This window comes from Phacochoerus africanus, chromosome 8 (genome assembly GCF_016906955.1).
Source record: "Phacochoerus africanus isolate WHEZ1 chromosome 8, ROS_Pafr_v1, whole genome shotgun sequence".
NCBI lineage: Eukaryota > Metazoa > Chordata > Mammalia > Artiodactyla > Suidae > Phacochoerus > Phacochoerus africanus.
The window spans coordinates 61,530,589-61,550,214 of record NC_062551.1 but is presented as its reverse complement, the minus strand read 5'-3'; the positions used below and the strand labels follow the sequence as shown (position 1 = coordinate 61,550,214).

At 49.9% G+C, this 19,626-nt stretch overlaps 1 long non-coding RNA gene across 1 annotated transcript; it reads left to right on the top strand.

Moving 5' to 3' along the window:
- The first annotated feature begins 3,806 nt into the window (after positions 1–3,806).
- Positions 3,807–14,524, top strand: LOC125132918 (uncharacterized). The gene is made up of 3 exons (XR_007136353.1): positions 3,807–4,237; positions 12,735–12,842; positions 13,890–14,524. It is a non-coding gene; the product is annotated as an uncharacterized LOC125132918 (long non-coding RNA).
- The last annotated feature ends 5,102 nt before the right edge of the window (positions 14,525–19,626 follow it).

The window sequence follows — 19,626 nt, the reverse complement described above, 5'->3', positions numbered from 1 at the left end:
ATAAAAGGTAACCCTCAACTTTTAGATTATGGCTGTTTTAGGTCAACGAATATTGGAGACCATGAAAAAGGACCCAGAGCTGATTTCTCTCATTGTTCTGAACTCTACAAGGAACTGGAGTCTTGGTAGCAGCAGAAGCCACTTATGTTCATCAGCCTCCTCCAGGCGTCCAAAAGAATGTGGGTGAGTCTCTCCTGGTTTTCTGGTATCCCATATTCATTCATGATTCTGAATTTTATTTGAAGATGTGTAACAGATACCTGCCGTCTCACATGAAAGATACTGGGAGGGGAGGGCTCTTTGAAAGATACCAGGAAATTAGGAGTTCCCGTCGTGGCGCAGTGGTTAACGAATCTGACTAGGAACCATGAGGTTGTGGGTTCGGTCCCTGCCCTTGCTCAGTGGGTTAACGATCCAGCGTTGCCGTGAGCTGTGGTGTAGGTTGCAGACGCGGCTCGGATCCTGCATTGCTGTGGCTCTGGTGTAGGCCAGTGGCTACAGCTCCAATTGGACCCCTAGCCTGGGAACCTCCATATGCCGCGGGAGCGGCCCAAGAAATGGCAAAAAGACAAAAAAAATAAAATAAAATAAAATAAAGATACCAGGAAATTACCCCCACAAATAAGTTCATTTGTATTATTTTATTGTCTTTTAGGGCCGCACCCGTGGCATATGGCAATTCCCAGGCTAGGGTTCCAATCAGAGCTACAGCTACCAGCCTACACCACAGCTCGCAACAATGCCTGACGCCCGCCCCACTGAGCAAGACCAGGTATTGAAACCGAATCCTCATGGATAGTAGTCGGATTTGTGACCTTGACCACAACTTTTTTTTTTAATGACCACACCCGTGGCATATGGAGGTTCACAGGCTAGGGGTCGAATCGGAGCTACAGCTGTGGGCCAATGCCAGAGCCACAGCAAAGTGGGATCCGAGCTGCGTCTGCCACCTACACCACAGCTCACGGCAACGCCAGATCCCTAACCCCCTAAGCGAAGCCGGGGACTGAACCCACAACCTCACAGTTCCAAGTCAGATTCGTTTCTGCTGTGCCACAATGGGAACTCCCCTGACCACAACTTTATATTGAGTGATAGTACACTGTATTTCCACTGTATCATACACTATATTTCTACCATATATATATACCTAAGTTGCGAGTTCCTAAATATGTGATGCTGTCAGGGGATGGATACGATTTTAGGTATCACGTCAATGAAACCATAAGCGTATAGAATGTAAAGGATGAATAATAAAATGGGCATCTGGAGTTCCCATTGTGGCTCAGCAGTTAATGAATCTGACTAGCATCCAGGAGGATGCCGGTTTGGTCCCTGGCCTCACTCAGTGGGTTAAGGATCTGGCATTGCCGTGAACTGTGGTGTAGGTTGTGGATGCAGCTCAGATCCGGCATTGCTGTGGCTGTGGTGTAGGCCCACAGCTACAGATCAGATTCGACCCCTAGCCTGGGAAACATCATATGCCACGAGTGCCACCCTAAAAAGCAAAAAATAAAAATAAAATAGGCATCTGTTGATTAAATCAATATATTGTGCAAGAAACTAGCTAGATGTTCAACGATACTGTTTTCTTCTTCTGCACACCCAAGAAGACATGCACATCCCATTTTCCCTTACTTAACTTGGGACCATGCAAATGAATTTTGTCCAGTAGAAATGGGCAGGCGTGACTGTGAAAATTTTTATTCTATTTATATTCTCATTTGTGTTCCTTCTCGAAGTTGCCTCTTTAGGCCTCAATGCTTGCAGTTTTCACAGCTCCCCAGAAATCACTGCTCCTTTGTGAGCTCCAGGTCCAAGTCATGGGAAGATAACATCTTGATGAGAAGGAGGACCAGACCTGGTGACCTTGAGCCACTAGATATCAGGCTGAGCTATCTCATCATCATATATTTATACCTGGATCTGCCTGCCCTGAGAGTTCAAGAGTAAAGAAGGATGAATTTGAGCCTTTGTTGTTATGAATGAGATGTGAATTATTATGTTATATTATGAAATAAACCATGATATGAAACTATGTTAACTCCACTGTCCACTTAAATCTAAGGACAATTAGTTTTGATAATTCTTGGTTTTGAATATGGCCTGTAAAAAATGTATCCCATTGACAATAGACATACCTGTAGTTTATGTAAGCTTCCACAGCTAATGTTTTTTAAAAAACGAGTCTAAAGGTATAGGGGTGTGCTTTATGCAAAAATCTTAACTGTTATCAATAATACTACTTGCTGAGTCCGGAAATGACTACGTATTTTGCAGTTGTTGTTGTTGCTCATACGTACAAAATGCCAAAGTTCCCCGGCCAGAAATTGAACCCATGCCATGGCAGTAAATAGAGTCACTCTAAGGACAACATCAGATAACAAAACTGCTTTGCTACCAGGGAACTCGTGTGTGCGTGTGCGTGCGTTTCTTTTTAAGGCCGGCCCTGTGGCATTTGGAAGTTCCCATGGTAGGGGCTGAATAAGAGCTGCAGCTGCCAGCCTAGCCACAGCCACAGCGGGATCCAGCCCCATCTTAGAGCTACAACACAGCTCAACTCACAACACCAGATCCTTAAACTACTGGGCAAGGACAGGGATCGAACCTGCATCCTCATGGATAATAGTCAGGTACATAACCTGTTGAGCCACAGCAGGAACCCCTGGGACTCCTGTGTTTATATTTTAAAAAATATGATCGGTTTAAATTCCCTGGTGGCCTGGCATTTATGGATTCAGCCTTGTCATTGGCTGTGGCTCAGGTTGGATCCCTGCCCAGGAATTCTACATGCAGGGACTCTGGGGAAATGTATATAAATTAAGTGATTCTGCCAAGAAGAACCTCTGGCATCATCCTACAGCTATATATTTGAGACTCTTTGGAGATATGAACAATAACAATAGCTTGTGTGTATTTGGCACCGTGCCACTTTTCTTCTCACTTTCAATGAGGTGGGTTGTAGTATTTTCCCATTTTAGTTGCCATACTTCAGGGGAGGAAGCGGTTATAACGTTTAATGGCAGCTCCAGTTTTTTGTTTTTTTGGGGGGGGCTGCACCTGTGGCATATGGAGGTTCCCAGTATAGGGGTCGATTTGGAGCTACAGCTGCCGGCCAACTCGCATCTGTAACCTACACCACAGTTCGCGCAATGCGTTATCCTTAACCCACTGAAGCGGGCTGGGGCTCGAACCTTTGTCCTCATGGATGCTAGACAGATTCATTTCCACTGAGCCACGAGGGGAACTCCACAGCTCCAGTTCTTAGACGTGATCTAGGGTCCCATCCCCTGGATTTCTGTGTCAGAAAGCACAAAGTTAGATCTGTGAACCTGCATTTTTAGTTAGTTCACAAGCAATTAGGGCATGAACGAATAAGGGGACCATTTCATCTTTTTACACGATGACTGCACGAGCAAGGGATATTCAACGTTCCACTTAAATCTCATTTCGTAAGGCTCAGGGTGAAACAGCTCTCAGATTGAAAGAATGCTCCAATCGATGGCGACAAGAGAAAACAGGCGCTGTCTCAGGGGACCAAGGAAATCTGTTCGCGTTGCCTTTAAGAGGAGCTTAACCACCGAAGAACGCAATTACTCGCCGACCTTTCTCAGCCCACCTGACTCTGCTCAGAAGTCGTCGAGAAAAGGAACCCTTCCCTCGATTAGAAGCTGGGCACAAGCTCCTTTACCCAGAAGTCTGTGCCGGCTGCCTCTGTGCTGCGCCAAAGGCAGCACGGAAGATGGGCGTTTCCTGCCGTCCGAGCCGGGAGAGGCGGGACTTCCGGCGGCGCCGTCGTGACGTCTTTTGCGCGAGCCGAGGCTGTCCGGAGTGGCTGTGGAGGCTGGGAGTCCTGGACCGCGTCCCCTCTCATGCCGCTGTTAGGAGCCGAGCAGGGACGGACAGTAACGAGGATAGGCTCTCACCCTGTGGCGTTATTACGATCCATGGTGTCCGTCGTGGGACGGGCCGCCTTGCGCAGAGGTGTCGGCCGGGGCTGCGCGCTTTCCGAGGCCTTCGTCCCGGCTCTCTGGCCTCGTCCGCCTCCCGAGATGGCACCCTGATCCTTGTGCGCGTTTCTACAAGGGGGAGACTGGGGCTGGGAGGGCGACAGTCATCCTGAGGTCGCCGCCCATTGTGCGTGTGGGGGTTCGGCTCTTCTCACAGAACCCGCTCCGTTCCCCGGCTCCTCAACCCTCTTCTGCTCACAGGATCCCATGGCGGCCGCGGGGCTCATGTGAGTGGAGGGTTCCTCAGGCCCTCACCTCTCGGGTGTAGGGGATGGTGTGTTCTAGGGTCTTCACCCCTTCGCCTTCATCGCTCCCTTCTCTGGCGGGTAAAGGACGCCTCTGCTGGGCGTCATTCTCGGCGGTTATGTGCTGAGGCTCCCGTTCCCAGTATAGATGGGATGAGGTGTGGAATGGTTTTCAAGACACAGAAGCCAGTTGTGCAAACGCTTGGAGGTGAGAATGAATTAGGAGTGTCTGGAAACAGCAGGGCAGTGTGCTGTTTGCTGAGAACAGAGAGCCGGCAGTCAGGGGTCTGGTCTGGCATGGCAGCCTGAGGAGCTTGTCCTCTTTCTGATGGTGGTGGAACCGTGGAAGGTTTGTAACTGAGAAGGGAAGTGTTTTGACTCAGGTGTTGACAGGCTGCAGAATGGAAAGACTGGGGGAAGCCTGTGGGTGGGCAGGGAGACCAGGGTGGAGTCTGCTGAAATAGCTCAGGTGAGTGTTGACGGTGGGTGGACCAGAGTGGTGGCAGTGGAGGTTAGAGAAGTGTATGGATTTTGTCTTTTCTTTTCTTTCTTTCTTTTTTTTGGGCAGGGGGGAGGCAGCACCCATAGCATATGGAAGTTCCCAGGCTGTGGCTTGAAGCAGAGCTGCAGCAGGCAGCCAACACCACAGCCACAGCAATTTCGAATCAGAGCCATATCTGCAACCTGCGCCACATCCTGTGGCACCGCCAAATGTTTAATTCACTGAGTGAGGCCAAGGATTGGACCCACATCTTCATGGATGCTAGTGAGAGTCTTAACTTGCTGAGCCACAACGGGAACTCCAATTTTGTGTATGTTTTTAAAATAGAGCCGATGGAGTTCCCGTCGTGGCGCAGTGGTTAACGAATCCGACTAGGAACCATGAGGTTGCGGGTTCGGTCCCTGCCCTTGCTCAGTGGGTTAAGGATCCGGCGTTGCCGTGAGCTGTGGTGTAGGTTGCAGACGCGGCTCGGATCCCGCGTTGCTGTGGCTCTGGCGTAGGCCGGTGGCTGCAGCTCCGATTAGACCCCTAGCCTGGGAACCTCCATATGCGTCGGGAGCAGCCCAAGAAATATTAACAACAACAACAAAGACAAAAAAAAAAAAAATAGAGCCGATGGAGGAGTTCCTGTTGTGGCTCAGCAGAAACGAACTTGGCAGGTATTCATGAGGATTAACTGACCATAGGTGTCTGGGTTTATTTCTGGGTTCTCTGTTCTGTTCCATTGGTCTATGTGCCTGTTTTTGTACCAGGACCATACCGTTTTGATTAGCTTTGTTATGTTGTCTGAAGTCTGGGAGAGTTGTGCCTCCTGCTTGGTTTTTGTTCCTCAGGATTGCTGTGGTAATTCTGGGTCTTTTATAGTTCCATTTAAATTTTTGGATTGTTTGTTTTAGATCTGTGAAAAATGTCATGGGTAACTTGATAGGGATTGCAGTGAATCTGTCGATTGCTTTGGGTAGAATGGCCATTTTAACGATAGGAATTCTCCCAGTCCAGGAGCGTGGAATATCTTCCCATTTCTTTGAATCCTCTTTAATTTCCTTAATTAATGTTCTATAGTTCTCAGTATATAAGTCTTTACCTCCTTGGTCAGGTTTATTCCTGGGTATTTAATTTTTGGGAGTGCTATTTTACTTTACTTTTTGCTTTTTAGGGCCACACCTGTGGCACATTAAAGTTCCCAAGTTATGGGTCCAAACAGAGCTGCGACTGCCGGCCCATGCCACAGCAACTGTGGGATCCGAGCCACATATTCTTTTTCTAATATTTCATTGTTAGTATATGGAAATGTACCTGAGTTCTGAATGTTAATCTTGTATCCTTCTACTTTGCCGAATTCATTGATCAGTTTGAGCAGTTTTTGTGTGGAGGGTTTCTTTTTTTTGGCTGCGCCACTGGCATGTGGAAGTTCACACATCAGGGGTCAAACTTGGGCTAGGGATCAAATCTGCAACACGGCAGTAATCTGAGTAGCTGCAGAGACAATGCTGGATCCTTAAGCAGCTGCACTGCAGGGGAACTTCCAATATTTCTGGTAGCTAAAGAGCCAGGAATCAGGCAAGAATGGTAAGCCGAGGAGCTGGGCTTCTATTCTGAGGCTGGTGAAAGACATTGAAGAGCTCTCTCTGGAAGCTGAGTGGTTGGGAACAGAGGGTGAGCATGAGGGAGGAGCCTACTGCAATCGTCCACATAAATGCTGATGGTGGCGCTCCTGGAGTGGTGGCTGTGGGAGCAAAAGGAGTTGGTGTAGTTTGTATCTGGATTTTCTTTTCTTTTCTTTTTTTTTGTCTTTTTGTCTTTCTAGGTCCGTACCCACGAAATATGGAGGTTCCCAGGCTAGGGGTTGAACTGGAGCTATAGCTGCTGGTCTACACCACAGCCATAGCAACATCAGATCCAAACCACATTTGCGACCTACACCACAGCTCATGGCAACACCAGATACTTAACCTACTGAGCAAGGCCAGGGATCGAACCCATGACCTCATGGTTCCTAGTTGGATTCATTTCTGCTGCGCCATGATGGGAACTCCCAGTGTCTGGATTTTCTGATGTGCAAGATAGATGAGAGAGTCATGGATGACCCCAAGTTTATTTTTATCTTATTTAATTTTATGTTATTTTTTGCTCCACCTGATAGGATGATGGAAGTGCCATCGTCTGAGCTGTAAATGGTGGAAGCAGAGTGGTTTTCAATGTCTATGTCGGGAGTTAGGCTTCATTGTGTTTAGTGTACAAGGTCCCAGAGACCTCTCAGTTGAGGGATCAACTGGGACACAGGTCCTTAATGCTGTGCAGGGGTTCTCTGGTTGAAGTTCAAATTGGTGGCCAAAACATGTGAAGTAGGCTGGAGCTGTGCATTAAATGTAGAATGGAGTATCTCACGTTGTGTCTTTACTTTATTTATTTATTTATTTCCTTTGCCATTTCTTGGGCCGCTCCCATGGCACATGGAGGTTCCCAGGCTAGGGGTCCAATTGGAGCTACAGCTGATGGCCTACCAGGTCCAAGATGCGTCTGTGACGTATACCACAGCTTCCGGCAATGCCAGATCCTTATCCTGCTGAGCAGGGCCAGAGATTGAACCCACATCTTCATGGATATTAGTTGGGTTCATTATAGTTGAGCCACAACGGGGAACTCCTGGAGCATACAAGTTTTTGACAAGCATCAATATAGCCATCGGCTATGAGAGAATACCAAGTAACAAACATTACGGGATGGGGCATCCCTTTCTAGGTGCAGTCTTTGGAAATCTGCCACGATTGACGGGGTCTGAAATAACAGGTCTAAACAGTTCCATGATGTAACCTAGGCTGCATTGCCAGGAAATCTGAGTATAACTCCTTTAAGAGCCAGCCAAGCCCCACCAGGTTTTCAACCCCAGAATTCCATTCCCCAGACCCTCACGTCCTCCCTTGCCCTTTATCTACAACCCGGAATGACCACTGGGCGATGTTCTTGGAGGGCCCAGGTAATGCAGGCAGTGGAAACTACTCCACCCAGAAGACTGTGCCACCTGCGTGACCTGGCACCAAAAAGACTTCTGGGTAATGTGGTTTACTGCCACTACCTACTATCTCTCACAGAGTAGGTGACTTCCTACCTGGCCTATGAAAAGCAAAGGGGAGTTCCCTGGTGGCTCAGTGGGTTATGGATCTGGTGTTGTCACTGCTGTGGCTTGGGTACTGCTGTGGCACAGGTTCAGTACCTGGCCCAGGAACTTCCAAGGGCCGCAGGTGCAGTGAAGAAATTTTACTTTTCTTTTTAAAGGCAAGAGGGAGCCACAATAATACTGGGCAAAGGAGGTCCTGACTCCAGCGGGGGCATTGCTTACCCTTAAAAGAGATGCAACCATATTTGGAGAGTGGGCCTAGAAAAACCCAGAAAGGTTCAGGACCTGTTATTTCCATCTGTGTAAGGAGAGGCATGTTCCCCGCTGACCAGAGGAGAATGCGAAGCCTCCCGAGCCCGGAGTTTATCGCGGTGCTCTCGTTCTCACCCCTCTGGTCGCCTCTCCAGGTTCCGATACCCCATTGCCGGTGGTCGAGACCGCGCTGTTGAGCCCGGCTCAGGTGGGTCCTGTGTCTCCCGGGCCCCCACCCGGCCCGAGGACCAAATTCGGACAGAGAGGCGTCCGCTTAGTTCCCTGCGGATCAGCCTCAGAGTCCAGAGCAGAGGGCAGCCTTGGGAGGGTCGCCCTTTCTGCCCATTTGCTGGACTGCGGGCAAGAGTTGGCTGGGGCTGCCTGTGTGCGGCTGGCAGGTACACGGAGTCCGCAGCATTGGGGCAACCTGGGGTGTCTTGTATCGGGGCCAGAGGGTAGGAGGTGTCTTCCCTGGAACGTGGGCCTGAGCTGCTGGGATCCACAGATCACTGTGAAAGGAGTGGGGATAAGATAACTGTGTCCAGAGATAAAAGTTTAAAATTTGGGAGTTCCCGTCGTAGCTAGGTGGTTAATGAATCCAACTAGGAACCAGGAGGTTGAGGGTTCGATCCCTGGCCTTGCTCAGCGGTTTAAGGATCCCGAGTTGCCGTGAGCTGTGGTGTAGGTCAGCGGCTACGGCTCTGATTGGACCTCTAGCCTGGGAATCTCCATATGCCGTGGGAGCGGCCCAAGAAATGGCAAAAAGACAACAAAATAAAATAATAAAATAAAATTTGGAAGACCAGGTGCGCTGTGGGCAGGGAGACTGCGGAGAAGACCACCACCACAGACTCCTGGAAAATTACCTTAAGACAGGGAGGTCATGGGACATGCGTGATTGGATGAGATTCTGCCCTGATTTCATCCTTAGCGTCTACAGGACTTGGTCATGCACCACGTATAGCTGTGAGCAGCAGTAGGGAGTAAAAGACCATTTCAAGGTTTTGTTTTGTTGTTTTTTTTTTTTTTTTTTTTTTTCATCTGGAAAAGTTGAGTTGGGGAAGTCATGGCAAGGAGCATGTTCCAGCGCGAAGATCCTGAGAGGAATTTTAGATGAGAGCTCCTGCCCTCTCTTGAGCTTGAGGGATCATCCCATGCGTATGTGGACATAAAGATCTGGCTGCTGGGCTGAGGCTCTTCCAGGGCTGGAGGGTGTGGGCTGGACCAGAGCATGACTTGGGAATGGGACTGAGGAGAAAGTGTCTCAAGGATGCCACTTTTGATGTGCCTTGAAGTGGGAGAAGAGCTGAGACTCTCAGCTTAGGGCCTAGGGGTTTCTTCATCCCTGATGTTCCCTCCGTAAAGGAACCTATCCAGCTCAGGAGGTGTTCTGTCCTGTGTCTTTAGAAAAGGATGCTTGATTGTGGCAAATTGTTGGCCTGGGTGGAGATGGAGGTGTACGGAAATGTAGACTCACCCCTGCAGGTCCAAGAAATAGCCAGCTTTGTGGAGGAGTTGCGTTCCCGACAAGCACACTGCTGGCTCGCGCCCTCCACCACTCAGGGCAAGAGGAATGAAAGTGCTATAGTGAGTGGATCCTGCAGGTACACTGGAGGGGATCTTTGCAAACAGGAAACTGGCTTGTTTGTATAAAGGAAAAGCAACAGCCCTGCCTGCTGAGACTCTCCCGGCAACTCCTTGAATTCACAATGTATGAAACACGAATCAAGATATCAGTTAACCAGTGGTCTTGCAGTGGCACAGTGGCTTAAAAATCCTACTACAGGAGTTCCTGCTGTGGCACAATGAGATCCATGGTGTCTCTGTAACGCCAGGATGAGGGTTTGATCCCTCATAGTGAGTTAATGGATCTGGTGTTGCTGTAGTGTAGGTCACATCTGTGGCTTGGATCTGATGCCTGGCCCAGGAATTCCATATGCCACAGGTGTCCAAAAATGGAAAAAAAAAAATCCAACCGTAGCAGCTTGGGTCGCTGTGGAGGCGTAGGTTTGATCCCCACCCAGACACAGTGGGCTAAGGATCTGGCAGTGCTGTAGTGTAGGTCGCAGTTGCAGCTCAGGTTCAGTCCCTGGCTCAGGAGCTTCCATGTGCCCCAAGTGCAGCCATAAAGATTTTTTTAATTTAAAAATATTTACACATTGAGAGGCGATTAGAAATGAATACATTCAGGAGTTCCTGCGGTGGCAATGGAATCAGCAGCATCTCTGCAGCGCCAGGTCACAGGTTTAATCCCAGGCCTGGCACAGTGGGTTACAGGATCTACCATTGCCACAGCTGCAGTGGAGTAGATCAGAACTCATCCCTGGCCTGGAACTCCATTTTCCAAGGGGCGGCTGAAAAAGTAAAAAGAGAAAAGTAAATGAATATGTTCAGTAAATTAAACATGGGGACCGTTTATTAAAATTGATTGTAATGTTAATTTACCTATAGTGTTATGGGTTTTTTTTTGTTTTGTTTTATTGTCCCTTTAGGGCCTCATCCACGGCATATAGAGGTTCCCAGGCTAGAGGTCCAATGGGAGCTGAACCTGCCAGCCTACGCCACAACCACAGCAATGCGGGATCCCAGCCGCCTCTGCGAGCTACACCACAGCTCATGGCAACGCCGGATCCTTCACCCACTGAGCGAGGCCAGGGATCGAACCCACATCTTCATGGCTGCTAGTCAGGTTCATTGACCGCTGAGCCACAAGAACTCCTTACCTATAGTAATTGCTGATAGTTAATGTACATCACAGTCTCTGAAAACCTTAAAAAGCAGAAACAATGTGGAGTTCCTTTTGGCTCAGCATGATATGGGTCCAGCATTGTCACGGCAGTCGCTTGGGTCACTGCTGTGGTGTGGGTTTGATCCCTGCCCTAGGAACTTCCACATGCCACAGGCATGGCCAAAAAAAACAAAAACAAAAAAAAAAAGAGAGAGAGAAAGAAAAAGAAAGGAACACAGGTCTGGAACTGAGGAGCCGTGTCCAGGTCGCAGACAGCCCCAGCGCAGTGGACAGAAGGACAGCTATGCATCAGGTTTTGGAGGAAACTTCGTGAGGGTTTTGGTGGCAGGAATGGGAAGGAGGAGGTGAGGTGTGTGTCTCTGTTGGCAACCTGAATGGTGTTGGTGTGTGTCACAGAGACAGATGAGGAAGTGGAGCGGCTGGTGGTCGGGGAAGGGGGATGTGCCCCTGAGGGTTTCAGGGTAGACGAGTGTAAACGGCTTCCGGGGGCCGCGGACCTGAGATAGACACGGAGGCATCTCCGTGAGGAGCTCAGGTGTCGGTGAGTGTGCTGCCGGCATCAGCAGGGCTTACTACCCCTCTTGCGACCCACCTGGGATTTGTGGGGACTCTTGGTCAGGCCTGCATCATTTAATTCCAGCTGGGAGGGGAGTTTAGGTGGATCAGCCGGGAGCATTGCTAGGCCTGAGGTAGGGGTGGGGAGTTAGGTGCAGCTGGGCTTTGAATGAGGGTCAGATGAAGAGAGGCTGTGAATGCTTGTGGGACAGCGTGTGGAGATGCGGTCGAGGGCCCAGTCAAGAGGGCTTCCTGTTAGGTTTGGGGCTGTGAGTGTGACGTGAGTGACAGGGCCAGGTCAGGAGGACTACAGAGGGAGCCTGGTGCTCTCTGGCACTGGGGAACTTGGGCCTTCTAGGGGAGGCTGGGGCAAAATAGGCCTCTGATCCCATTTATAAAACACTGTGTGGCTTCCACGGGCACAGTGGCATGGCGGGCTGCTGGCTGTCAGGAGCGGAGCTGGAGAAGAGGGACCAGATGTGCAGAGAGGGTCCCTCTAAGTGCTGTGCAGGGGAGGAGGAGCGGGAGCGTGTAGCCCGAGGCCCTGACCCTGGGCACTTCAGGGAGGATGGCAGTTCAAGTTTGCTTGTCTGGGAGGAACGTTGGCGGGGGGGGCCTGCGAGTAACTGACTAAAAGTGGGGTAGCGTTCCCCTTCTGGGACCAAGTTTATTTATTTATGTTTGTTTGTTTGTTTGTTTGTTTTTGTGTCTTTGCCTTGTCTAGGGCCACACCTGCAGCATATGGAGGTTCCCAGGCTAGGGGTCAAATCGGAGCTGTAGCCACCGGCCTACGCCAGAGCCACAGCAACATGGGATCCGGGCTGTGTCTGCAACCTACACCACAGCTCACAGCAATGCCGGATCCTTAACCCACTGAGCAAGGCCAGGGGTCAAACCCGCACCCTCATGGTTCCTAGTTGGATTCGTTAACCACTGAGCCACTATGGGAAATCCAGGGACCAGAATTTAGATGATGGTCGCCCCGCCACTTGTTTTTATTGTGTTCTGGGCACAGTGATCTGTGGAAAGAAGGGACAGAGACACTGGTACCACCAGACCTTGTGTCTCTTCCGAACTTGGCGAGCTGGGGCGGAGGGAGTGGAGTCGGGGAGGAGACCAAGGATCCTGGGAGAGGAGCTGCCCGTTGATTGAACCGTCTCCATCTTGGCCAGGACTTGTGTGGTTTTTTTTTTTTTATGTAGGTCTGCATTTTTATTTTATTTTATTTATTTATTTTTTTCCACATACCTGGAAGGAATACTTTAGATTGTTATTCTCAGGTTGGGACTTGTGTGGTTTACAGATATGGCTGTACTTTTCTCCCAGGAGGAGTGGGGGCTCCTCGATGAGGCTCAGAAATGCCTGGACCACCACGTGATGCTGGAGACCTTGGCGCTTCTGTCCTCACTGGGTAAGGCCCCTGCACCCACCCAGTGTCCTGGGCTGGGCTGTCTTTTTCCCCTTTCCCAGGGCAGCTCTGGCTTTCCCACAAGCAGACAAAGGGCAGAGACTTCCTTTCGTGGTTCCCTTGCATATGCGTGTGGGAGGCATTCCCAGGCTGGGTGCGCCCAGCCGCCTCTCCCCAAGCAGCCCCATTCGCTGCTGCTCTGCAGCCGTGCCTGTCCCTGGTCAGGACACTCTGTTCGGATGCGTGGAGGTCTTCTTCCTTCCTCTTGCTGACATTTTTAGGGACCTGCCTATGCCAAAATTCGTGGGCACCACTGGTAGAGACTCCCGACTTTACAAGACTCTCCTGTGCCATTTTCGTGATTGTAGAATGTGGGCTGTCGTGTTGGCCCGCTCTGGGGCATGCTGTCCCCTCCCTGTCCCTGTGTTTCACCTGTGCTGGTGTGTGCCAGGCCCCGTGTAGATGCTCACCGTGAGGAAGAGGGAGGGCCCTGGGTGCCTGACGGGATGGATGTTACTCCCATTGGGGCCAAAGGGAAAAGGCTCTGGAGCTTGGGAGAGGGGAGAGGGTATGTCATCAAAACTGGCTACGGGAGTTCCCACTGTGGCTCAGTGGCTAACGAACCTGCCTAGTATCCCTGAGGACGTGGGTTTGATCCCCGGCCTCGCTCAGTGGGTTAGGGATCCAGCGTTGCCGTGAAGTGTGGTGTAGGTTGCAGAGGCGGCTTGGATCCTGTGTTGCTGTGGCTGTGGTGTAGGCTGGCGGCTACCTGCTCCAATTAGACCCCTGGGAACCTCCATATGCCGTAGGAGCGGCCCTAGAAAAGACACACACACACACACACACACACACACACACACACACACACACACACACGAGAATATTTAAATCTTGCAAAGCAACAGTGTACCAGGAAGAGTATTGTGAGTGTAGTGACTACTGACAGTTATTCAGCTCTTAACCTAAACTCCAACAACTCTAATAAATTTAAATTGGAGAAACGTCTTCGAAATGCATGCGATGTCCTCTTCCCTTGTTCTACAATTTCAGAGCAAAGCTCTGGAGATTAGCCTTTGTGGAGGAGAAATCAGCCAGACATGGAACCTCATGCATCCAGACATCCTAGGGAAATTCTCTTAAGTACCAAGAAGACTGGAAGATTTCAGGATGCACCTTGCACTTTCGGACCTGCCTGGAGTCCTTGGCAGAAATAAGCTGCTGCCAGTAGCTGTTATAGGAACCTTCCTCTACTGTATACCAGGGGATCACGGGGCTCAAGAATCCTCCTTGAGGTGCTCAGAGAGGACAGAAAGCTCTGCCTTTCCTTCATCTGGACGACTCACCAGTTGCTTGATTTTGAGCTGCCCCTTTCCCTCCCCACTGATTGTTTTTGGTGGGTTATGACCCAGCTTTGGACAAGAGGACTCTAGCTGGCTTCTGCAAGTGGCTTATGGAGATTTCCCTTCTTAGTATATTTGATTGACTTGTAAGAGTTGGGTTGGTTGATTTTTTTCCACCCTGAGACTCACCCACCCCAGGACTGCCCAGCTCACCCTGCAGGTGTGTGTGGTGATAAGGTTCTTATAGATGAAGGATGTTTATTCGTGGGATGCTATTTAATATCTGCTGTGGACGGACTGAGAGTAGATACTCCCTGCTCTGCCAGAATAAAAGAGTCAACAGATTTTGTGGGGACCTCTAGTTTATATTTACTCTCAGGAGGGAAAATCGAGGATAAAGAATAGCTCTCGGAGTTCCCGTTGTGGCGCAGTGGAAACGAGTCTAACCAGGAACCATGAGGTTGCAGGTTCAATCTCTGGCCTCGCTCAGTGCGTTAGAGATCTGGCCTTTCAGTGAGCTGTAGTGTAGGTCACAGACGAACCTCCAATCTACATTGCTGTGGCTGTGGCAAAGGCTGGCAGCTGTAACTCTGATTAGACCCTGGTTTGGGAACCTCTATATGTCGCATATGCAGCCCTATAAAGACCAAAAGGGGGGAGGGGGCAGAAGATCTAAACAGACATTTCTCCAAAGACAAAAACCTGGGCAAAAACACATAAAAAGGAGTTCCCGTCGTGGCGCAGTGGTTAACGAATCCGACTAGGAACCATGAGGTTGTGGGTTCGGTCCCTGCTCTTGCTTAGTGGGTTAATGATCCAGCGTTGCCGTGATCTGTGGTGTAGGTTGCAGACGTGGCTCGGATCCCGCGTTGCTGTGGCTCTAGTGTAGGCCGGTGTCTACAGCTCCAATTCGACCCCTAGCCTGGGAACCTCCATATGCCGCGGGAGCGGCCGAAGAAATGGCAAAAGGCAAAAGGCAAAAAAAAAAAAAAAAGACATAAAAAGATGCTCCATAGCACTATTAGGGAATTGAAAATCAACATTACAATGAGGGGAGTTCCCCTGGTGGCTTACTGGTAACAAACCCGATGAGTATCCATGAGGACTTGGGTTCGATCCCTGACCTCACTCAGTGGGTTAAGGATCGAGTGTTGCCATTAGCTATGGTGTAGGTCCAAGACTTAACTCGGATCTGGCATTGCTGTGGCTGTGGTGTATGTAGGCCAGCAGCTGCAGCTCGGATTTGCCCCCTTGCCTGGGAACCTGCATATGTTGCTGGTGCTGTCGTGGAAACCGCAAAAACCATGGCAGTGGAAGGAGACAAACAGCACTCGGAGATATGGAAAAGCAAGGATTATTCAGCTCCGGTTGGGCTCAGAGGAGTCACCTCCAGAGTCTGAGCACAGGTCTTTGTTCTCTGCAACTTTGATACATTACAAGGTCTTGATTTTCCCTCTTAAGCATCCCAGACCTCCCCCCTTCCCCAAGCAGACACTGTTCCTCCCTAAGAAACTGAGCAAGCAAGGTTACAGAAGCGGAACTGATAAGCAATGCTGGGAACACAATTAGCAGGGCTTCTGGCTTGGACATAGGGTACATGGTTGCTACATTATTACAAGAAGGGTGGTATGAGGCAAGCATAGCTGAAAAGGCTTGCAGGTACCTTTTTAGCCAAGGGGGGGGGGAATGTTGTTCCTTAGTTAAAAATCTTACATCAGTGCAGCCCTAAGCACCCATCCCGCCACCCGCCGCACAAAACCCCAAAACTAAAATGAGGTACCATCTTACATCAGTCAGAAAGGACATCATCAAAAAATTTACAGGGAGTTACTGTTGTGGCTCAGTGGTAATGAACCCAACTAGTATCCATGAGGACACAGGTTGGATCCCTGGCCTCGCTCAGTGGGTTAAGAAACTGGTGCTGCCATGAGCTGTGGTGTAGGTCAGGGGCTATGGCTCCAATTCAACTCCTAGTCTGGGAAGTTCCATATGCCTTGGGTAAGCTTGGCCCTAAAATAAAATAAGGATACAAATGAACTTATTTGTAGAACAGAAAGAGACTGGCAGACTTTGAAAAATTTATGGTTATCAAAGGGGACAGGCAGGGGGAGGGAAGGGTGGATTGGGTGTTGGGATAGAAATAATCTTAAATTAGGTTGTGGGAGTTCCCATCGTGGCGCAGTGGTTAACGAACCCGACTAGGAACCATCAGGTTGCGGGTTTGATCCCTGGCCTTGCTCAGTGGGTTAACGATCCAGCATTGCCGTGAGCTGTGGTGTAGGTTGCAGAGGAAGCTCGGATTGCAAGTTGCTGTGGCTCTGGCGTAGGCTGGGGGCTATGGCTCCGATTGGACCCCTAGCCTGGGAACCTCCATATGCCACGGGAGCGGCCCAAGAAATGGCAAAAAGACAAAAATAAATAAATAAATAAGATAAAATAAAATTAGGTTGTGATCATGGTTGTATAATAATAAATATAAAATTCATTGAATTATTTAAAAATAAAACAATTGCAACCAAAAAAAAAAAAAAAAACCCTACAGAGTTATGTATTTGATCATATAAAAGGCTCCAAGGAGGGTTCAAAGTGAGGGCATGATTACTTTTATGTCTTTCTGGACAATATTTTTTTTCCCTACACCCTCAGCATGCAGGTTCTGAGGCCAGAGATCAAACCTGAGCCACTGCGGTGACAACGCGGGTTCATAACCTGCCGAGCCACGAGGGAACTCCTGGACAATAGTTTTAATAAAACAAAGGTCACACTGATTCTTTCATGCATATTTGAAGTTAGCACCAAAGACAATCCCAAGGGAGGAATTTCAAAACACCCTGCTTGGTAAGAGCGTCCCGGAAATAAGACTGGAGGAGTAACGGGGAAACCCACTCACGCCTGCCTGCAGGCATCCTAGTCTGCCTCCGAAAGTTCCAGGCACTTTACAACCCTTCGCAGACACTCTGTCCCTGCAAAAAGCTCTGCTGTTCCCATTTGCATCACTGGCTTGGGAGAGGGCTCTAGGGTGGTGAAAAGGCTGCCCCGGGGCTGCAGAGAGAGGCATCAGGCAGAAGCCCCGACACGACACGGGAGGGGCTCCTCAGAGGCACCGGCGCCAGAGGCTCCTCACGGTGCCTGAGGGTGAAACCTCCCGGAGAAACTCACCCGGCCCAGCTGGGGGCCGGGCAGCCTGCAGAGGGTGGGCAGGCGGTCGCCGATCTTCTCGAGGCGGTTCACTGGCTCACCCGGGACCGGGCTCTCCAGCAAGTGCGCGAGGTGGGCGTCTGCGCGTGGAGAACCCAGGGCCTGCACAGGCTTCCTTGTCGTCCCGGGTTTTACCCCCTCGGCGGCAGCTCCTGAACCTCCCCGAACACGCGCCGCCGCTGCGCTGGTGTTGCATCTGCCAGGGAGCTCGGCGGGCGCCCTTGCGGTCCTCTTCCTCCCACTGGGCGGCAGACCCAGTGGCCCTCGCCCCGCAGAGCCGCGTGGTCGCGGTGGAAAGGAAAGGCCGGAGACGGGCAGGTGCAGCAGACCCGCGGATGCTCCTTGACCAGGCGGTTGCCGCCATGGAGTCACTCTGATGAATATGCGAGCTCACAGTTGGTCGGCAACAAGGAGCTGAGCTCAAAAAGCTGGTGTGGGCAGAAGTTCTCTTGTGGCGAAGCGGGTTAAGGACATGGCCTTGTCCCTGCAGTGGCTCAGGGATCCACCAGGGCACCCCGGTCACACGTCTTTTCTGTCGTGGACGTGGTCTAACGCACGCATGTGCGGAGGCTAGTTGAAGGGAGTCTGCCTGCGGCCTTCGCAGTGTCCCCAGGACACCCGCGCATGGCCTCCGAGTTGCGCTGCGATGTGCCATTATTGTTTCCAGACTCAATGGGTCCTTCCCTTGGGGTGCACACTCACCGAACACACCCAGTACCTTTTTTTTTCACGAATTTTTAAAATTAATTTACAGTGTTTTCTCAAGTTCTGTTGCACCGCAGAGTGACCCAATCACACACATTTCCCTGAGCTGTGCAGGAGGGTCCCACTGCCCATCCATCCCCGATATAACCGTTTGCAGCCAAAACACCCCCAAATGCCCATCCACACCACTCCCTCCCCTTGCCCCCTTGAGAACCCCAAGTCTGCTCTCCTTGGCCATGACCTCTCTCTCTCGTTTGTGTGTGTTCGATAGGATCGGCTGTTCCATATTTAGATTCCACAAGTAAGTGATATATGCTATTTGTCTTTTGCTTTCTGGCTTACTTCACTTAGGACGAGAGTCTCTAGTTCCATGCATGTTGCTGCCCGTGGCATTAGTTTGTCTTTTTTTATGGCTGAGTCATATTCCATGGTATATGTATGTACCACGTCTTCCTAATCCATTTGTCTCTGGATGGACACCTTGGATGCTTCCATGTCTTGGCTGTTGTGAATAGCGCTGCTATGGACATAGGGTGCCTGTATATCTTTCAATGAAAGTGTTGTCTGGATGTATACCCAGCAGTGGGGTTGCTGTATCATATGGTCGTTCTATATTTAGTTTCCTGCCGTACCTCCATACTGTTTTCCACAGTGGTTGCACCAGTTAACATTCCCCCCACCAGGAGTTCCTGTCGTGGCTCAGCAGAAGTGAATCTGACTAGCATCCATGAGGATGCAGGTTCAATCCCTGGCCTCCCTCAGTGGGTTAAGGATCTGGTGTTGCCGTGAGCTCTAGTGTAGGTCACAGGCACACCTCGAGACCTGTGTAGCGGTGGCTGTGGAGCAGGCCAGCCGCTACAGCTCTGATTGGACCCCTAGCCTGGGAACTTCCATATGCCATGGGGGTGGCCCTAAAAAGCAAAACGAAAAAAAAAAAAAAACCAGACGAAAAAACACATTCCCACCACCAGTGGAGGAGGGTACCTTTTTCTCCATACCCTCGCCAGGATCTGCTATTTGTTGACTTGTTAATGGTGGCCATTCTGGCTGGTGTGAGGTGGCACCTCACTGTAGTTTTGATTTGCATTCCTCTAATAATTCAAGATATTGAGCATTTTTTCAGAGGCCTGTTTGCCATCTGTTTGTCTTCTTTGGAGAAATGTCTATTTAGGTCTCTGCCCATTTTTCAGTTGGGTTGTTCTGTTGAGTTGCATGAATTGTTTGTATATTTAGGCCCTTGTCTGTTGCATCGTTGGCAAAGATTTTCTCCCGTTCTATGGGTTGTCTTTTCATTCTTTTAATACTTTCCTTTGCAGTCCAAACGTTGAGTTTGATTAGGTCCCACTGTTTTATTGGTGTCTGAATTGTCATTATTCTAGGAGGTGGATCAAATAAGATGTTGCTGTGATTTATGTCAAAGAGTGTTCTGCCTATGTTTTCCTCTAGGAGTTTCATAGTCTTTGGCTCACTAAGTCAATTAAAGCAGAAGCATTTATTACTTGTGACAAGTAAGAACACAGGAAAGAGCCCTCAAAGCACTAAAC